This window comes from Solanum pennellii, chromosome 3 (genome assembly GCF_001406875.1).
Source record: "Solanum pennellii chromosome 3, SPENNV200".
Classification (NCBI taxonomy): domain Eukaryota; kingdom Viridiplantae; phylum Streptophyta; class Magnoliopsida; order Solanales; family Solanaceae; genus Solanum; species Solanum pennellii.
The window spans coordinates 20,265,193-20,275,703 of record NC_028639.1 but is presented as its reverse complement, the minus strand read 5'-3'; positions in this window follow the sequence as shown (position 1 = coordinate 20,275,703).

Genomic DNA, 10,511 nt, shown 5'->3' with positions numbered 1-10,511 from the left:
CGTGTCGGAACGTGACACTCCGATCCATTATTACTACCGTGTCGGAACGTGACTCTCCGATCCCCTAATGCTACATGTCGGAAGGTGACACTCCGATCCATTATTACTACTGTGTCGGAACGTGACACTCCAATCCATCTATATCATTATTTCAGTTCATCAAGCTTTCTTTATGTCAAGCATCATCTTAATAGAGAGGATTTAAGATTAAAGATTCAACAGTATCATCATTCTAACCACCACAATTATACGATCACAACATTACAAACACACAATCAAGTATATAGAAGACTTTACAATACCACCCAATACATATCAATCGCTATTTAGAGTTTATCTATCACATAGAAATAAACCATAACCTACCTCCACCGAAGAATCGTGATCAAGCAAGCTATCTCCCCAATGCCTTTTGCTTTCCTCTTCGTTCTGTCTTTCTCGCTCGTTCACCCTCTCTGCTTCTTTTTATTTTTCTTCTCCAGATACTTTTTCTTTTACCCTAATTATCATATAATTCATTATGATAAAAGTAACCCATTACTTGTTTTAAAGTTATCTCCTTTAACCCCCAAGTAAATAAATTATTAAACTTAGCCCACTAATTTCATAAAGTTTGTCATGAATAGTCCAAAACATCCCTTTAAAACCTTTAGCAGAAATCCGACCCAGTTGGGGTAACGCAACCTGTGACGGTCCGTCGTGTCTATGACGGTCCGTCCTGCAGGTCCGTAACAAAGTTCAGAGAGTTAAATTCAGTAAAGGGTTTGTGACGGTCCGCCGTACCTACGACGGTCCGTCCTGCAGTTCCGTCGTGAAGTTCAGAGAGTCGGTCTCAGTACCCAGATTTCAGAGTTGAAGTGTTTTGGAACGAAGACCCTCGACGATCCGTCGTGACCATGACGGTCCGTCGCGTGATCCGTCGACCCAGTCAGTTATTTCCAAAATACTTTTTACTGCTCGAACCTACTAAACAGGTTGTTACACATAGGTTTTTTATGCTTGCTGGTAGAAAACTAGGGATGAAACGTGTTTTCGTGATAATTATGTGGTTATATGGATTTCGGAATTGTGTTACTTATGTTGATGTTTTCCGAAATTCTGTTTACGTGTGTGCGCAATGTGAACCTTATCTATGTGCCTCGGGTTAAGGCATTAAAAATGTGATGTTGTGGTTGTATTTCATGTACAAATTATTATGTAATTCTTGATGTTCATATGAGTTCAAATATGGCTGATTTGAAAGATAATCTTTTCGCTAAACGAATCCATGAAAAATGCACGTAAGAACATATTAAATGATCTACGAATTACCCTATGAAATTACGTATAAATGTTGAAGAAAGTAGGCTGCAAATGTGATTAAAATTTCCAGCATGTTGATGGTTTCATTTCGGCTAACGTTTAAGTTTAGAGGAGTTTGAAAATAATGTTTAAAATATGTGAGGTCAGTTAGGATTGAACCCAAGACCTCACAATTAGAAAGTTATGAATGAAAGAAAAAGGAATGTGAGGGGTGGGAATCGAACTAACGACTTCTAGGCAGCGAAGGAGAGTTAAGAAAATGAAACAAAAGAGATGTGAGGCACGAAAATCGAACCCATAACCTCCTAGGAAGATTGAAGAAGAAAATTAAAAGAAATTAAAGAGGGGTTGTGGGGGTTCGAACCCACAACCCTTCGGCCAAAGGAGGAAATATAAAAGTAATGAAAGTAAAAATTAAGTGAGGTTGTGGTGGTTCGATCCCACATCCTCTTAGTTTTATTAAGCGAAAAATGAAGGGATAAATTACGAGAAAAATAAAATGAAGGCATTGGGGCTCGAAATTGGGTCCCCAAGTCGTATGGATCAAATAATGTAAATGAAAAAAAATGTAAGTGTTGTCCAAGGGATTTGGAACTGGGTTCCCTTGCCCAAATTCCTTATTGATACATAAGTCATGCTTGAATTAAATATTCAAGAATAATGCTGCCTACTTAGATCGAAATCGAGATATTTGCTTACATAAAAGATGCATAAGTCTGGTACCACATAATCTTAGCAAGATATAAATAACTTAAACGAACTATGAACAATGCCTCATGGTTTCTATGTATAGACCCATAAGTCTAGCATACGTCTAAAATAAGTGAACCTAAGATGTACGCAATCAAATGATGAAACCCTAAAAGGGTTAACTAAGAGTGTGAAATACACTAAATGGCCAAGTGCATTGGCATACGATGAAATAAACAATGAAATGAAAAATTAAATGATGAAATTAACAAAGAAATGATGAAATGAACAATGAAATGATGAAACCCTTCTAATGGTTAAGTAAGAGTGTGAAACACACTAAATGGCCAAGTGTATTGGCATATGATGAAATGAACTTTCACGTAAAATGGGGTGAGTATTATGAAGAGTAAATGTGCTAATGTTAATTAATGTAGTGACAAAATGATATGAGGCTAATGTATAAGATGAGAGCAATCTCAAATGAGCCTAAGTAAATGTTACCAAAATGTACTTACCTATGAGAGTGTAAAGATAATGAGAAGACCAGTCTGTATGAACAGTCTAATGAAAGTATTCACATTAACACACTTAATACTAATGATGAGATGAGAAATCATCTATTGATCTGTGATGTCCTCATACTAGAAACCAGCTTCCATGACGTGTGAGTTGAACGTAACTCTCATGAGATGAGACGGTACGACATGTCGGGTATGGGTCTCCTTATATCTCTTATTCTTTGAACCTATACAGCCAATATAGGGATCTGGCGGGGTTCAATTCCCATGTACGCTAGCATGTTTTGGGTCACTTTGGCCGGTGATTCCACCTCTTTTCGGTGTGGGGGAGCCACTACATTCCATGATGCTCACATGATCTATGTCGGTTAAAGTTAAAGTTTCCATTGAATGTATGAGGCAAGCCACAAATGATGCACATAATGAAATGAATGATATAACAGGTGTTAGGATAGGATAATCAAGAGGTGAGCTAGACTTAAGTAATGACACTAGGTCATTCTTGATCATTGCACAGCGAACCCGATGAAAGTCTTAAACTACATCCTAGGTATAGTTGGTGTTTACACTAGCCCATGAATGAAATGAAATGAAGTACGTATGAATGCATGAAGCAAACTCTGTGTTTGCTAAAGAAGGCTCCCTAGTGTAGGTCCCATATGTTGAGCCCTCATTTTTGGGAAGTCTTGATGTCAAGTCAATGATTCCAAGGTCTCATTGCATATGAAGTAATGATATGCAGAATGTTATGTGCTATATGCAATATGTTATGTGTTATGTGCAATATGTTATGTGCTGTGTCCAATATGATAAAGTATGATGATGCATGTTACTCTCATGTCATGACTTTCCTAATAAAAATTTGGAAAACTCACTAACTTTCCTAAACCCAATTTTGCAAGTCCACTAACTTGACTTTCCATAATAATGTTGTTAGGAAAGATATATTCTTACTCATGCATGTCCCCTGTGTGTGCTTGCATATACCCATACTTAGTACAAGTGTGTACTAACCCTATATAAATCTACAATTTTAGGTGCAGGCACAGGTGTACGCTAGAGCTACAGGTTGAAGCTGAAACTATCCGAACGTGGAGCTTTCATCCTTACTTGTTAGGCCCTCATGCTTTCGAGGATGCTTGCCCATTATATTCTAGCTTAGTTATTGTATTGAGCTAGTGGAATATGTTCCACTAGCGTTTCATTCCGCATTTGTTCAGACATTGTATTGGTGCCATTTTTGCATGTATACATTAAATGCTATATTAAACTATTTCTTTCAGTCGATGATCTTAATGTTAGATGGTTGATGGTGAACAATTATAAATCTAATAGAATGATTAATATGTATGTTAAGAAATAAAAAGTTTCAAATTTACCGCAAAAATTAACCTAAACAAAGTAAAAATGAAGTAAGTAGGCTTGTCGGCGACCTCTGAGAGGCCAACAACACCAGCCCCGTCATGGGTATAGAATCTAGTCGTGACAGCTCCCTAGCTGAGGTCCCATATGTTAAGCCCTCATTTTGGGAAGTCCTAATGTGAAGTCCATAATTCCAAGGTCTCATGGCATATTAAAGAATGAATTGAACTATGTGATATGATATGTGTAATATGTTATGTACTTTTTGCAAAATTATATGTATGATGATGCATGTTACTCTCATGGCATGACTTTCCTAATCCGAATTTGGCAAGTTTATTGACTTGACATTCCAGAATCAGTATCGTTAGGAAAGATCTCTTTTTAATCATGCATGTCCTTGATGTGTGCTTGCATATACCCATACTTAGTAAAAGTGTGTACTAATCCCATACAACTCTACATTTTTAGGTGCAGCACAAGTGGATGTTAGAGCTTACAGGTTGACTCTGATGCTATCCGGATGTGGAGCTTTCATCTGGACTTGGTAAGCTCTCATGCTTTCGAGGACTCTTGCACATTATATTTAAGCTTAGATATAGGTTTGACTTAGTTGAGTATGTTCCACTAGCGTTTCTTTCAAGTCATATTTAAGACATTGTACTGGTGCCAGTTTGGCAAGTATATATATATGCAGTATGGAACTATTTCTTTCATTTGATGATCCTAATATTAGATGGTTGATTGTGGATATTTATGAGTAGAAGTAGAATGTCTTATATGAATGTTAAGTAACAAAAAGTTCTAATTTTCTGCTAAAATTAACCTAGATGAAGTAACAATGATGTATGTATGCTTGTATACGACCTCTGAGAGGTGCACGACTCCAGTCTCATCTGGGGTCTAGACTCCGGCCGTGACAAAGTTGGTATCATTTTCTTAGGTCAAATTTAGAGGGTAATAAGTTAACATCAACCACATTCAGTAGCTTCTAAGTCATGGTAGTGAAGTGCACCACTATCCTTAGCTAGAGACTACATAATGCTTAGGAAATTTTCCCTTCTTCTAATCATATCGTGCCTTATGAAATTTTGATTTGTTAGTGTTAAGAGAGTATCTAGCATCAACTCTGGTGTTTCAGAAAGATGAGACCCCTGAATAAAGAGAAACAGTGAAGTAGATACACCTCATGAGAGGCCACCTTGTAGGAAGTGTGGCAAACTACATGGGAAAGGCACTTCTGATGATTTCCCGAGTGCGTATCCTTAAGTAGTCTTTCATGTGTTTGACTATGTATGGTTTTATGCACTAGTATGAAGTTAATATGTTGGAGTCATCATGTTGGTTGCTGACTTATTTGACTTATGGATTTATTTATGGTGTATGCTTTGATGAGACTAGTTTAGGAAGGAGTTCCTTAGTCTATTAATGTGAAGCTTCTAGTAGGTTTCAAGGATTTGCACCAACCTAGTAATATGTAAATCAGATATTCGCCAATAAAAAGCATTGAATATCTTAGGTATGGATTATCTCCATAAATGTTATGCAACCATAGACTATCAAATCATGGTAGTGAGGTTTCAGTTGCCAAATGAGATAGGGTATAAATGAGCCAGGCGTGCACCAAGCCAACAAAGCAATATGATTTCAAATCTTAAGGCCAACACTATGTTACCTGAGGGGTAAGATATACTCCTCCTAAGGCTGGTTTTGTTTAAGAAACTCTAATATTTAGTGCAATAGTCAATTTGGTGTTGTAAGTCCAAAATCATATGTGTAATAATTGCACTATGTGAGTTAAAATGAATTCATGTTTGCATGTCATGTTTCTGTTTTTGTATAGTGTGCACATGATTTTTGTGGTTCATGAGTTGTGAGGTGCATCAAGTTGAGTGCGATTGAGAGGGAAGTTCCTGAAACTCAAATACGTAGCTTCAGATAAGCTTGATTAATATACATTATCCAGAGTAAGTGTGAAACAGAAATTCACAAAGAGAAAAGTCACAAGTATGTTAAAATATTTTAGAAAATCACCCTCTTTAGTTTAAAAATCATGTGTAGTGTCATTCGGGGACGAATGTTCCTAAGGGGTGGATAATGTAACAACCTAAAAATAGATATGCTAAGTAATTCTTAATATATCTAGAATGCCTACGATTAGATCGGGTTCACACAGATTGATGCACGTAGAAATAGACCTCTGAACCTCTGCAACAGCCAAGCCAACTAACTTGGTGAGTTTGTTGAGCTAGGAAAGGTTGGGTCCAGCCATGTAGGGCACCCGAATATGAAGATTTACCCGGATGAGTCTTTACCGGACTTAAAAAGGGTAAATCTAGGGATAAAATGGTCTTTTCTAGGCTAGGGGTGGTATTATAATTGCCCTAAATATTTAATTAATTAATTATTTAATATGGTGGAGGGGCATTTTGGGGAGAAAGGGTCGAAATTTGCATTTGAGCAAAATCTTGCTCCACCCGAGTTCGAACCTAGGTGGAAGTAATGATATAATTGATTTATTTTATTTAGTGAATCAGTTTAATTAATTAATATTTAATTTTATGATTTAATTAAAGGAAAATCAGATTTTTATTAAATAATTATAAAAATAAAAATAATAATTTTAATAAATAATGATGAGTCCTAGTTTGACTAAGTCTCCACCTAACTCTCCGAATCCTAATCAACTCAAACTCACGTTTCTCTCATCTCTCATCTAACTTGAGCGTCTGGATTTTCTAAAAAATAACAAAACAACAAAATATAAAATTCATCAAGAACTTGAACGCTAAAAAAAACAACTCAAAAGAAAGTTTAGTCTTAAAATGTAAAGCAAAACAAAGTTCTGGAAAGGGATTGTGCTTGAAGTTTCGGTTGTGAGGCTTGTTTTCGTGGTAATTGACATCTTTTAAACAAGTTTTGAACGACATTAAGGTATGGGTTTTCTTCTCTTTTGGTCCCTTTCCCAAGAGACCCCTAAGTGCAGTTTAAATCCCAATCGAGAAACTAAGGTTGTCCCCGTTGCATGCCCCTGTCATTACATCCTTTGAAAGATTTAAAGTATGCGTTGGTATGACTTCTGGTAGATGATTTTAGGGCTGGTTGTAATTACGTGTTTGAATGTGTATTCAGAAATTATGTGAGAAATGAAAGATTTGATCTGAAAAAGTGAATTACGTTAACTTGATTGTGCATGTGTGTACCGTGAGTTAGCCATGGTTTCAAGCCTGGATTTTTACATGTTAAAATGTTGTATTTTACGTATATGAATATGTAAAAAACGTGGTGTTCATATGAGTTCAAAGTTGCTGAATTGAATGATATTCTTGATTGAAAGTAACCTTGAAAATGCATCTAAGAACTCCCTAAAAACTACTCATAAATGTCATGATGTTTAACGTGAAAGAGATTGAGAAAATGAACTGCAAAAAGGTGATTAAATCATAAAAAATAACCATCAAAACTCACCTAATGATGCACTAGATGTTACACGAAATTTTATCAAAAATCTAACATCTAAAAATTGCGAAAATGGAATGCAGAGAGGGTGAAAAATTTCCAGCATTCTGGAAATTTGTTTATGGGCAGCTTACAGGAAAAAATTCACGTTCGAAAATATTTTTTTTAATGGTTGAGGTAAGTGGGGATTGATCCCAAGACCTCACCATATACATGTTATTAAAAAATTAAATAATAAAATGTGGTAAAGGGTATTCGAAATGGGGTAAAGATCAAGTGAAAAGTTAGGGGGGAAATGAAAAAAAATGAAGTGAGGCGTGTGGGGTTCGAACCCACAACCTCTTGGACGGATGAAGGAGAGAGTAGAAGAATGAAATAAAGAAATAATAAAAATAAGGTAGGAGAGAGTACAAGAATGAAATAAAGAAATAATAAAAATGAGTGGGATTCGAACCCACAACCTCTTGGCAGATGAGACGCTAAGGAGATAATGTTAATTAACATAAGGTGAGGCTGTGGGGATTCTAACCCACCTCTCTAATAGATGAGAGAGTTAGGAGAAAAATAATGAAGAAAAATAAATGTGGAGGGTCGGGAATGAACCCAAACCTCTTGAATGGATGAAAGAGTTAGGAGAAAATAAATGTGGAGAGTGGGGATTGAAACCAGAACCAGTTGAATGGATGAGAGAGTTAAAACAAAAATAAAGGAGAAAATAAATGTGGAGAGTGGGGATTGAACCCACAACCTCTCGGATAGGTGAGAAAGTTAAGTGTAAATTAAAAGTAAAATAATGATCTTGTGGGGGATTGAACCACAACCTCCTTGACTTAAACGAAAAAGGAGAAGAGTAACAGAAATGAAATATTATGGGGTTGATGGGGATAGAACTAGCATCCCCCAAATCTAAAAAAAATGCAATTATAAAGTTTAAAATAAGATTAAGTGTTGTCCAAGGGATTCAAAATCGGGTTCGTTGCAAGGTTCAGTATTGACACATAAGTCATACGTAAGTAAATATTTAGTAAATGCTGACTGTAAAGTTCGAAATCAATGTCTGGGCATATCTACAACATGCATAAGTGTTGTACCACATATTCTTGGGTAAACATGAATCACTTAGACAAACTATGAATGAAGCCTCGTTGCTTGTATGTGTGGACTCATAAGTCTAGCATACATTTAAAAGTAAGTGACCCTAAGATGTATGTGATAAAATGATGTAACCCTAGAAGGGATATGTAAGAGTATGAAACACACTAAATGGCCAAGTGCATTGGCATATGATGAAATGAACATTTACGTGAAGGGGTGAATAATTATGAAAACTAAATCTGTTAAAGTTAAAGAAAAAGGTTACGATATGATAAGAGGCTAATGTTAAAGATGAGAGAAATCTCAAAATGAGACTAAGTAAATGTTACCAAAACGTACTCACTTATGAGAGTGTAAATCTAATGAAGAGACTAGTCTTAATGAACACTCTAATGAACGGATTGAAGTTAATGCATACTTAATATAAATGATGAGATGAGAAATCATCTAATGATCTATGATGTCCTCATGCTAGAGGTCATCTTCCATGATGTATGAGTTGAATGTAATGGAACTTTATACTGAGCACCGATAGGCTAGCTAAGAGAGGTGATGCCTTCCTTCGAGAAGGGCGGAGGTTCACGTTACTCTAATGAGACTGTCCGGCACGCCCAGTATGGGTCTTCTTATATCTCCTAGTCTTTGAACCTATACTGCCAATATAGGGATCTAGCAAGGTTCAATTCCCTATATATGCTAGCATGTTTTTGTTCAGTTTGGCCAGTGATTCCACCTCTTTTCGTTGTGGGGATTACACACTGGATTTGATTATGCTTACATGATCTATGTCGGTTAAGGTTAAAGTTCCCAAAGAAAGAATGAGGCCAGCCTCAACGAATGCACATAATGAAATGAACGATACTAAAGGTGTTAAGATAGGATAATCAAGCGGTGAGCTAGGCTTAAGTAATGACACTAGGTTATTCTTGGTCATTGCACAGCGAACCCGATGAGAGTCTTAAAATACATCCTAGGTTGACAGGTAGTTGCACTAGTATATGAAAGAATGAAAAATGAAGTACGTATGAATGAATGAAGCAGACTCTGTGTTTTTTAAATAATGCTCTTGTAACAACCCTAATAATGAAAATGCTAAGTAATGCTTAATGTGTCTAGAATGCCTACGATTAGACCGGGTTCACACGGATGAATGCCTACGATTAGACAGGGTTCACACGGATTGATGCGCGTAGAAACAGATTTTTGAACCTTGCTACTGCCAAGACAACTAACTTTGGGAATTAGTGGAGTTAGAAAAGTTTGGGTCCAACCATGTAGAGCTCTCGAATATGAGGATTTACTTGAAGGAGTCTTTACCGGACTTAAAAAGGGAAAATCTTAGGTTTGGAGGGTCTAGGGGTAAAATGGTCTTTTTCCAGGATAAGGGTAGTATTATAATTACCCTATATATAATTAATTATTAAATTAATAATGTGGAGGGCCATTTTTGGGAGAGAGGGCCGAAAATTGGCTCTTGAAGTGAAGTCTTGCTCCACCCCTGTTCAAACCTATGTGAAAGCAATGAATAAATTATTTTTAATTTAAGTTGGTAATTTAATGTAATTATTTATATTTATTATTTATTATTTGAGTTAAAATAAAAGGAAATTAGATTTTTAATAATTAAGTAAAAACTTTACTTGACTATGTCCTAAACTAGACTCCTAATCCTAAGAGAACTCTTCTCTCCTATGCTCATCTCTCACTATCACGTCTCTATCACTCTCACTCACGATTCTCTCTGCCAAATAACTTCAAAAAATAGTAGGTAAACCAAATTTCTTCACACTTGAAGGACTCACAACGAAAATATATGAAAACAAACGAAATCAATCACGTTGGCAAAGAGAAGTTTGTCAGTCGAGTTGGTGTTGACTTTGAGGGGATTCGGACGTGATCTTGGATGAAGTTTTGGGCAGAAAGTCGAGGGTTTAACTTCAAAAAGGTATGGGTTCTCTTCTCTCTTTGTCCCTTTCCCAAGGGACCCCTAAGGTTCAGATGAATCTATTACGAAAACTAGGGTTGTTCCCCATTGCATGTCCCTGTCACAAGCTCTTATTGAATCATAGGTTGATTATGCTT